The sequence below is a fragment of the Furipterus horrens genome, unplaced genomic scaffold (genome assembly GCF_987537825.1).
Source record: "Furipterus horrens unplaced genomic scaffold, mFurHor1.1.pri manual_scaffold_7, whole genome shotgun sequence".
Classification (NCBI taxonomy): Eukaryota; Metazoa; Chordata; class Mammalia; order Chiroptera; family Furipteridae; genus Furipterus; species Furipterus horrens.
This window is the reverse complement of record NW_028327177.1, coordinates 26654636-26663460: the sequence shown is the minus strand read 5'-3', so window position 1 is coordinate 26663460 and position 8825 is coordinate 26654636. Positions and strand designations below refer to the sequence as shown.

The window sequence follows — 8825 nt, the reverse complement described above, 5'->3', positions numbered from 1 at the left end:
AAGTGCAAAATATTTTTTGATCAAGTGATAAAGACAAATTTGAGTTTCTTACTTGAATATTAATATGTAGTTCAATCAACCATTTTTCAATTCTTAATACTAAGAGAGATGTTATGACCTAAAAGTAAGAATAAAGTACTTATACTTTACAGGTGATGAGATTTTGTTTCATTTATGTTTTGCTCTAAAATGGCATGAGAGATTCAGTCACTGATATTTGGCAGAGGGAGGCAATAAAGAATCCTGTTGTAACTACTGCCGCTATAGGTGCTGCTGTAGTTTGTACAAGTGGAATATATTTATTTATTTACTTATATTTATATTTATTTAATTATATATATGATAAAAAATATTGACTTACCATTGGGATATTGGGTAACTGTTTTTAGACTAAGCTCTCAGAGGGATGCTTGATTACTATCCAGGGATCTAACAGAATGTTTAACCTCAGAGCTACTTTTCAACATCAAGGGATGTCCCTGGCTAATGCCACTTAACAAGAATAAAATGCCTTCTCAAAAGAGCAAGCCTGGAGGGCCATGGGGAGTTTCATATTGTACACAGCACTATCCCTGAGCCATAATCTTACATTAACTTCTCACTTCAGAGCAGAATACTGTGTTCCTTCCCCCAAGAAGCCTCTGATAACCATACCATCTAAGCAACAGTCTGTGAAGAATGAGGTTCAGAAACAGTGACTAGTTAATTTGTGTGTATGTGCATTATGTTTCTGTGCCTCTGGTGGGAAGGAGTGTATGTTAAAAGGTTAACCAACTCTTACTGACCCACTTCTGTTCCCAGCAGACACATGCCTGGTCCACTTTGGCTGTCCTAGGGTGGAGCTAGGGCAACACAGGGTCTTGCTATGATTAGCAGGTTTCTAAGGGAGGAAAGGCCCTATATCAAGCAAAATGGCACAGCCTTTTTTCCTCTAAGGGAGAGAAACTGATGAGCCTGCTCGGAGTGGAGAGAGAGGTGCTTGTGATCAAGGGAGAGAAGGGAGAGGCGGAGTGTTCTTAGATCCATAAAGATTCAGGGGCCTCTGATAGGCTGCAAACCCCACTCCTCCCCAGCGGTGACCACAGCTGCAGCAGCCCAGGAAGCTATAGCCCTTCACTGTCTACTGTTCCAACCACTGGGCTAGAAACCAGTCTTGGGCAAAACAGCAGGTCCTAGGATATCCTTGATTTATGAAAGGCACTCTCTTCCTCTTCATGAAGGGGTACAGTATGGAGGAGAAAAGGCCATGTCCAGTGGAAGTGACCCTTTTCCCAACCTGGAAGCAACAGCTCTCCCTCTTCTGAGCACCCACAGCACTTCATCTATCTCCCTTTTAAGGACACTTTCCACTTCTTACACTTTGGTCACCTCTTCTGTGTTGTAAGTTGTGCGAAAGCAGAATGTATGTCTGCTTCCTATTTGTATATTACAGTTTGTGCCTAACATCTGACTTCAAATCACAGATCTTTAGGAATGGTTGATCAAAGAATGGATGTATGAATAAAAAGACCCATCATATCATCTGCAGAAGTGTGGTCACAGACTATTTAGCAGGAATCATGAATAGTTAACAGTTGTTGAATATTTACCATGTTCCAGGCATTGCACTAAGAGTTTTACATAGATTTTCTCCTTAAATCCTCAAAACAGATGGATAAGGTTGGTACTATTGTTAAGCCATTTTCAGATGAGGAACTTAAGACACAGAAAGGATAAGACCTTGCTCAAGGACACCCAGCTGGTGAGTGGCAGAGCTGGGATGCAAATCCAGACAGCCTGACTCCAAGATCTAAGCTCCAAATCACCTCACTCTATTGTCTGGGAAGTTCACTTGGGATTTACCAGGGCTTTGGGGATTCCTGCACATCATCATGCTGTCATTCCTAGATGATGGTGAGTCTTCACTGCGCTTCTGCTATTCCTGGGAGATCTGGGGGGCAGAGAGGCAAATGAAAGAGCAGAGGCAGAAGGCCAGGAAGGGAAGGAATCTACACTGAGCAGTCTCTCTTTTTTACTGAGTTGTCATGGTCTTAACTCAACATCCTTTTCCAGGCTGCTTTACAGTGTATTTCCAAAAATTTTAATGCCTTTTTTCATTCATTCATTAAATAGCAATTGAACAACTACTCTGTACCAGGCACCTAAAATAATTAATGTAATGACGTAGATCAACAAGAATAATGAGGAACAAGGTATGAGAGCAGTCAGGAAGGAGAGGAAAAGAGCGAATACTGATATTTTCTTACAGTCATGCCAATCATTAGATATTTTCTTAAAACATGCCTTCCTGTCCCTTAATTCCACAGATGAAAGTAGAATAGAAACCTCACCACTTTACCTGAATAAGGCTGAACACTTGGCTACCTCATACACCAGTAGTCCCAAATATGTTTCCCAAAGTGTCCTGTGATAATTGATGAATGTCACATGCCTTATTTTAGTGTTTGTCCCTGAGTCAGACCCTCTGCCATTCCCCAACCATCACTATTTTTTTTTTCAATGAACTCTGAACTTTTTATTGGCCTCCTGCCCCACAAAGGGATGCCTCACTTCCAGTGCCTTTTAACACCTCAAAACTTTGGTGTTGTTGACTTCAGACGCCACTCTGCCATCCACAGTCCTGTGGGTGGTGGTCTTTTGGATGGTTTGTAAGGAGTGGCTGTTGTCCATGGTGTCAACAAGATCGAAGTCCTCCCCTTCTTCCAGTAGGCGGTGATAGGTGGCAATCTCAGCCTCCAGCTTGACCTTGATGTTCAGCAGGGCCTCATATTCTTGGGCCTGGCGCTGCCCCTCTGCCAGGTCTGGGCCAGCTCTGACTCCAGGTGCAGCAGGATCCCATTGAGCTGCTCCATCCACATGGCATAGCGCGTCTCCACCTCCCTCAGGCTGTGCTCCAAACTGGCCTTCAGATTTCTCATTGAGTCCAGGTCAGTCTCCAAGGACTGGACTGTACGTCTCAGCTCCGTGAGTGTCACCTCAACAGCTCCTATCTCAGCGGTCTGCAAGGTGACCACTGCGGTGCTCTCCTCAATCTGATGGGACCAGTACTTGTCTAGCTCCTCTCGGTTCTTCGGATCCAGCTCGTCATACTGGGCCCGGATGTCCACCATAATTTTGCTGAGGTCCTGCGATTTGGGGGCATCCAACTCCACAGTCAGCCCGGAGCTGGCAATCTGGTTTTTGTAGACCATTTACTTCCTCCTCGTGGTTCTTCTTCATGAAGAGCAGCTCTTCCTTGAGAGCCTCGATCTCCATCTCCAGCTGAAGCTGAGTGATGTTGGTGTCATCAATGACTTTTCGGAGCCCATTGATGTCATTCTCCACAGACTGGTGCATGGCCAGCTTTGTCTCATGCTTGACTCTTAAGTCATCAGCAGCAAGATGGGCATTGTCAATCTGCAGGATTATGCGGGCATTGTCCACAGAATTTGCAAAGATCTGAGCCCTCAGGTTCTCAATGGTCTTGAAATAATGCCCCCAGTCTCTGACCTGGGCTCCCTTCCTCTCTAGGTGTCCTGGATTTTGCTCTCCAATCTCCGATTCTCAGCCCCCAGGCTTCTCACCCTCTCCAGGTAGGAGGCCAGGTGGTCATTCAGGCATTGCATACTCTCCTTCTTGCTCTGGATGCCCCCTATGCCTGCCAAACCCCTGGCCATCCCTGCAGCCAGGCCCCTGGATCCCCAGCTGTCCCGCATGCTGGTGAAGTGGGACACCGAGGAGCCCCCGGCGCCTGCATAGACACTGGCCGCGCTGCTGGCCGGCCGGACCCGGTGACTGGAAGACTGCACAGAGCCCAGGCTCCGGTAGTTTGTGGAGAAGCTGGAGCGTGTGCTGAAGCTCATGTTGCTCAGGGAGAAAGGCGAGAAGCCAAGACTCAGGTTGAAGCTTCAGTCCCCCAACCATTTCTTAATGGTGGGAGGGGTGTTAACATTACTGAAAGCCTATGCCTGCCAACATTTTTCTCCTCTACAGTATCAGTGTGATTCTCTGACCCACCCTTTCAGAATGGGGCAGAGTCCCCATGTCCAAACACCTTCCATGTTAGTCTATTAGAGCTTAAAGCTCAGAGTCCCCTTGTTTACTCTTTTGCTGGCTACCATCAAGTTTATAACCCGTGGACACATGCTGCCCTAGAACTGACCTAGTGGAGGTTACACTAACTCTTTGTATTTTTTAAGGCATATTTAGATTTGGCAGTAATGTGCCCGGACATGTACACACTCATGTGTGCACATGTGTGCACGCCACTTCACTGTCAATTACATTTGGGGCCCGTCTTCTAGATCACCTGGAACATGCCCTAATCCACCACTGCCACGGGCAGGCCACCTTGAGACGCAGTGCTCTAGAATGAAGGGCAATCTTGCTGGAAGTGTGTTCCCAGGGCCTAGTTGATTCTTGAGAGGACGAAGTCTCAGCTTTATTGAATGCATGTCCTACTAAAGAATTCTGACAATCTGTCCTTGGGTCATTCTATGCCCCATTTATGCTGTAAACAGGTATATGACATCATGACCCTATTTCAGACTCTATTTATAGCAACCCCATGCCTAATATTGCTAAGAGATAATTAAACTCTGTTACCCTTTTGAAGAACCTTTCAGCAAAAGATTCCAGAGAATTTTACCAAACAAACAATCCCACCCTGTCCTCCTCCCATTTGACAGGTGGAGAAGCTGAGGCACAGTAAAGCCTGAATAACAGGGTCAGAAGGTGAGTCAGAAATGGAGCAGGGCTATACCTGGTTATACTTGCTTTCTCACCTGTGGCTTAACCCTGCCAAGGGCTTATTGTTGCATAAACATTGCTGCAAGCTTTCAATGCTTCCCCAGGTCGGTTGAAGCTGTCCCTCTGAGAAGGAAGTCAGCTTTGTATGATTCAAAGGACCCCTTGGTCAACACTGATTTCCCTGTGCAGGTTTATTTGCAGAAGTCAGAATCCAGCTTCTTACTATTGTGGCTCATTGCAACACAGCTCATTGGTGAATTACTGCTTAGAAAGTTGTCATGTCCCTTCCCCCACCCATCTCCCACTCTGGTTTGTGGCAGCAAAACTATCAGGATGGTGGAGTCATCTGTTTCACCTGCCGCCGTGGTATCCCATTTCCACGAAGATAAGCCTGTCCACTTTCCAGGCTGCCCCCAGTTCTGTGTCTGGGTTCTTCCTCGCAGTGGGGCTCTTTGTTGTGCCCTAGCGTGAAGGGATGATTTAGCGCAATGACACTCCTCCCTCTACCAAGAATGAGACCTAATACTTGCCAAGATCTCACAGAATTAAGGGTTTTATAGTGATATGGGCAAAAGAGAAATGGTCCCAAGGATAAGAAAACAGAGAGACTTCTGATTCCATCACAACCACCATTACATTAGACTCCAGAACAACAACTCCCATTGCCAGTTGGCAATCATTCCTGTCCACCTTCACAGTAAGAAACTGTATAGATATGTTTTTAAAAGGTAGGTGTGAGTGAAAGCAGGTTTGGTTTCCATTTTTTCCTTTGGTAGATAACAAGCTGTGAATGCTTTCTTTAATAATATTTGTAAATGTGCCCAGAGGTTAGTGAAAAATGAGAACTTCTGATACAGCAAATAATACCAGCTTTGTGTGTTTCCTCGGAAGTTCCCTAAGTTTGGACCCTAAGGTGGACTCATTTTCTCCAATATCTTAAAAGACTGCAGAAAACAAAAGGCAGAAAAACTTGGTATAACTTACAAAAGCAATGTTTACAAACAAAATAACTACTCAATTATCTGCCAGATAAATGAACCTTCAGAGAAAATCATATTCAGAAAAAACTTCTGAGCACCTATAACAGTTGTGACAAAGCCCAAGCACTTAAGCATCCAATGAAAAGAAAGGCCTTTCTATCATTCTTTGGGGCATATTGACTCTTAGTTTACACACATCTCTACAAGACTTAGTTATCTGACTTTTCAGACCTCAGCAATAGGAAATGAAACATTTGAAAAAGGGAAATTGGAACAAGCAGGGACCAGATAACAGTAGTGACAGCCAGGAGTGATAGCTAGGGAAGAGACAGAAACAATTATGTTAAAGCATAATTTAAGAAGTATTAGTCATAACCATAGGCAAGATTCATTAATAAAATGTTAATCGTGTTCACCATCCCCCATGTGTAATCCCTCTTAGGTCTTCTATCAAAAGGTGGTTCCAATGGTGAGCTACAAGCATCTGAAACATTCCCTAAGGTGGAATGTGACCTTGCTCAACATGGGAAGAGTTGAGGGCTAGTTCACCTCCTTCCTGTGATGTGTCATTCTAATGACATGGGCAAGGCGCTGGCTTCCTCCCTGACTCACTGTTTACAGGCAGCCGTTGGCTTCTCAGGCCGCTTCCCCTCCAGTAAAAAAGGGGAAGAAGCTCATGAGTACCTGGTAGGGAGCCTTGGAGACCTTTGATGGCAGGTTCCAAAACAACGTCCAGCTTCATAAAAGCGCAATTATGCTTTAGGCTGATTGGTGCAGAGATGCGGTAAAGCACATTTTTGGAACACAGACAAAACATAGCACAAAGTGTTTGTGTTCAGCAGTGATGTTACAACACCTAGAGGCACAGGGGAAGCCCACAGGAAACCTGGAGATGGGTATGAGGAAGAACTTTGTGCACCTACCCCTCTGTAGCAGTCCTAGCAAACGGGGGCCACATTCAGGGGGCAGCTTCCAGCTGACTTCTTGCGAGCTTCTTTGTCCATTCACTTCTCCTTCCAGGGAGCTGGCAGAGTCCAAGTGGCCTGCCAGACACTGTGTGGGGCAAGCATCTTAGATGGAGTCCAGGCAAAAGGCTTGGTCAATTCTCTCCACATTCCCCCCCTGCCACTTAACCCCTGCCCACCCTCCGCCTCCTTCCCAGGCCATACTACAATACTAGCTTCTGAGCCAAGCATTAGATACTGGGGATGCCAATGTGAGGGTGGGAGATGACATTTTTAATCACCAATGGAAGTTGTTTTTCCATTTCCTTGGATGGTCTACACTATCCAGTAGGAGGCCACCTGGAACCTGGTGGCTATTGAGCACTTGAAATGTGGCTAGTTTAACTGATATGCTGTGACCATAAAATATATTCCAAAATTCAAAGACTTAGTGCAAAAAAAGTAAATGATCTCATTAATAACTTTTCATTCTGATTAATGTTGAAATAATATTTTGGATATATTGTGTTAAGATATTAAAATTAATGTCATAGGTTTCTTTTTACATTTTAAAATAAGACTACTAAAAATTGGAAATTACATATGTATGGGGCTTACATCTGGGGCTCACATGAAGTTTTTACTGGACTGTGGCTACAGATGGCTCTTCACCACTCAGGCAGCTCAGCTTGGCTGTCCTTTGCTAACTGCTTACAGAGGGGAGGGACTTGGAGAAAGGGGTCTTTTATGGCCTGGCAGTTTCAATAGTTTGGGCTTATGGGAAAAAGGAAGGACTTTGGCAAAAGCAGATGTAGGGGAATCATCCACGATGATACAGGGGCAAGGCTCCCTAGCCACCCTCCCACCCTTCACCTGGTCTCCCAGAGGCAGGTACACACTCCTCAGGTTGGAGGGAAGGGGGCAAAAAGGTTGGTGGGGAATAGAAGAGAACTTCTGTTCTGATGTGTCCCTGAGAAGGGGTAGGGGTCAGCCACACCACAAATATATATTGAGCATCTGACATGTATGCTTAAGGCACTGTCCTAGGTACTGGGGTTCCTACCATGAAAAGTAGAGTCCCTGTCCCCAAGGCATGTGAAGCAGAAAATAAACATGTGAACAAATACATAAGAAAATTCCAGGTATTGCTAAGTGGTGCAAAGACTCTCAGATGGGTTGGTGGGACTGGGGAGCACGTACTACTTGGCCTCCAGTCTCCTGCCCATGAGTAAGAATGCTTGTTCTTACTCATGTTAGCCCTTCGCACTTTTTTTAAAAGACATGCACAGCCTCCCCCATTATCAACATCTCCCACCAGAGTGGTACATTTGCTGCATTGACACATCATAGTCACCCAGAGTCCATAGCTTACATTAGGGTTCATACTTTGTGTTGCACACTCCATGGCTTGGGCAAATATTTAATGACATGTAGCCATCATTACAGTATCATATGGAATAATTTCACTGTCCTAAAAATCCTCTCTGCTCTGCCTATTTATCCCTATTTTCCCAACCACTGGCAGCCACTGATCTGTATACTATCTCCATAGTTTTGCCTTTTCTAGAATGTCATATAATTTGAAACATAGTATTTAGCCTTTCACATTGGCTTCTTTCACTTAGTAATATGCATTGAAGCTTCCTCTAAGTCTCTTCACAGCTTGATAGCTCATTTCTTTTTACCACTGAATACTATTCCATTGCTTGGATGAACCAGTTTATCCATTTGCTTTCTGAAAGCTTGGTTGCTTTCAAATTTTGGCAATTATGAATAAAGCTGCTATTAACATATAGGTTTTTGTGTGGACATAAGTTTTTAACTCCTTTGAACAAATACCAAGGACAGTGATTGCTAGACCATATAGTAAGAGTACGTTTAGCTTTGTGAGAAACAGCCACACTGTCTTCCAAAGTGGCTTTACCATTCTGCATTCCCACCAGTAATGGAAAGAGTTCCTGATGCTCCATGTCCTCACCAGCATCTGGTGTTGTCATTGTTCCAGATTTTTGCCATTCTAATAGGTGTGTAGTGGTATCTCACTGTTTTAATTTGCATTTCCCTGATAACATATAACACAGAGAATCTTCTCATGTGCTTATCTACCATATGAATATCTTTGGTGAGGCATCTGTTAAGGTCTTTAGCCCACTTTTCAATGAGGTTGTTTTTT

The 8825-nt window shown here is 44.5% G+C and overlaps 1 pseudogene; it reads right to left on the bottom strand.

Annotated features, from left to right (window-relative positions):
- Positions 1 to 2562: 2562 nt before the first annotated feature.
- On the bottom strand, positions 2563 to 3863 carry LOC150004155 (keratin, type I cytoskeletal 18 pseudogene; annotated as a pseudogene).
- Between the last annotated feature and the right edge of the window lie 4962 nt (positions 3864 to 8825).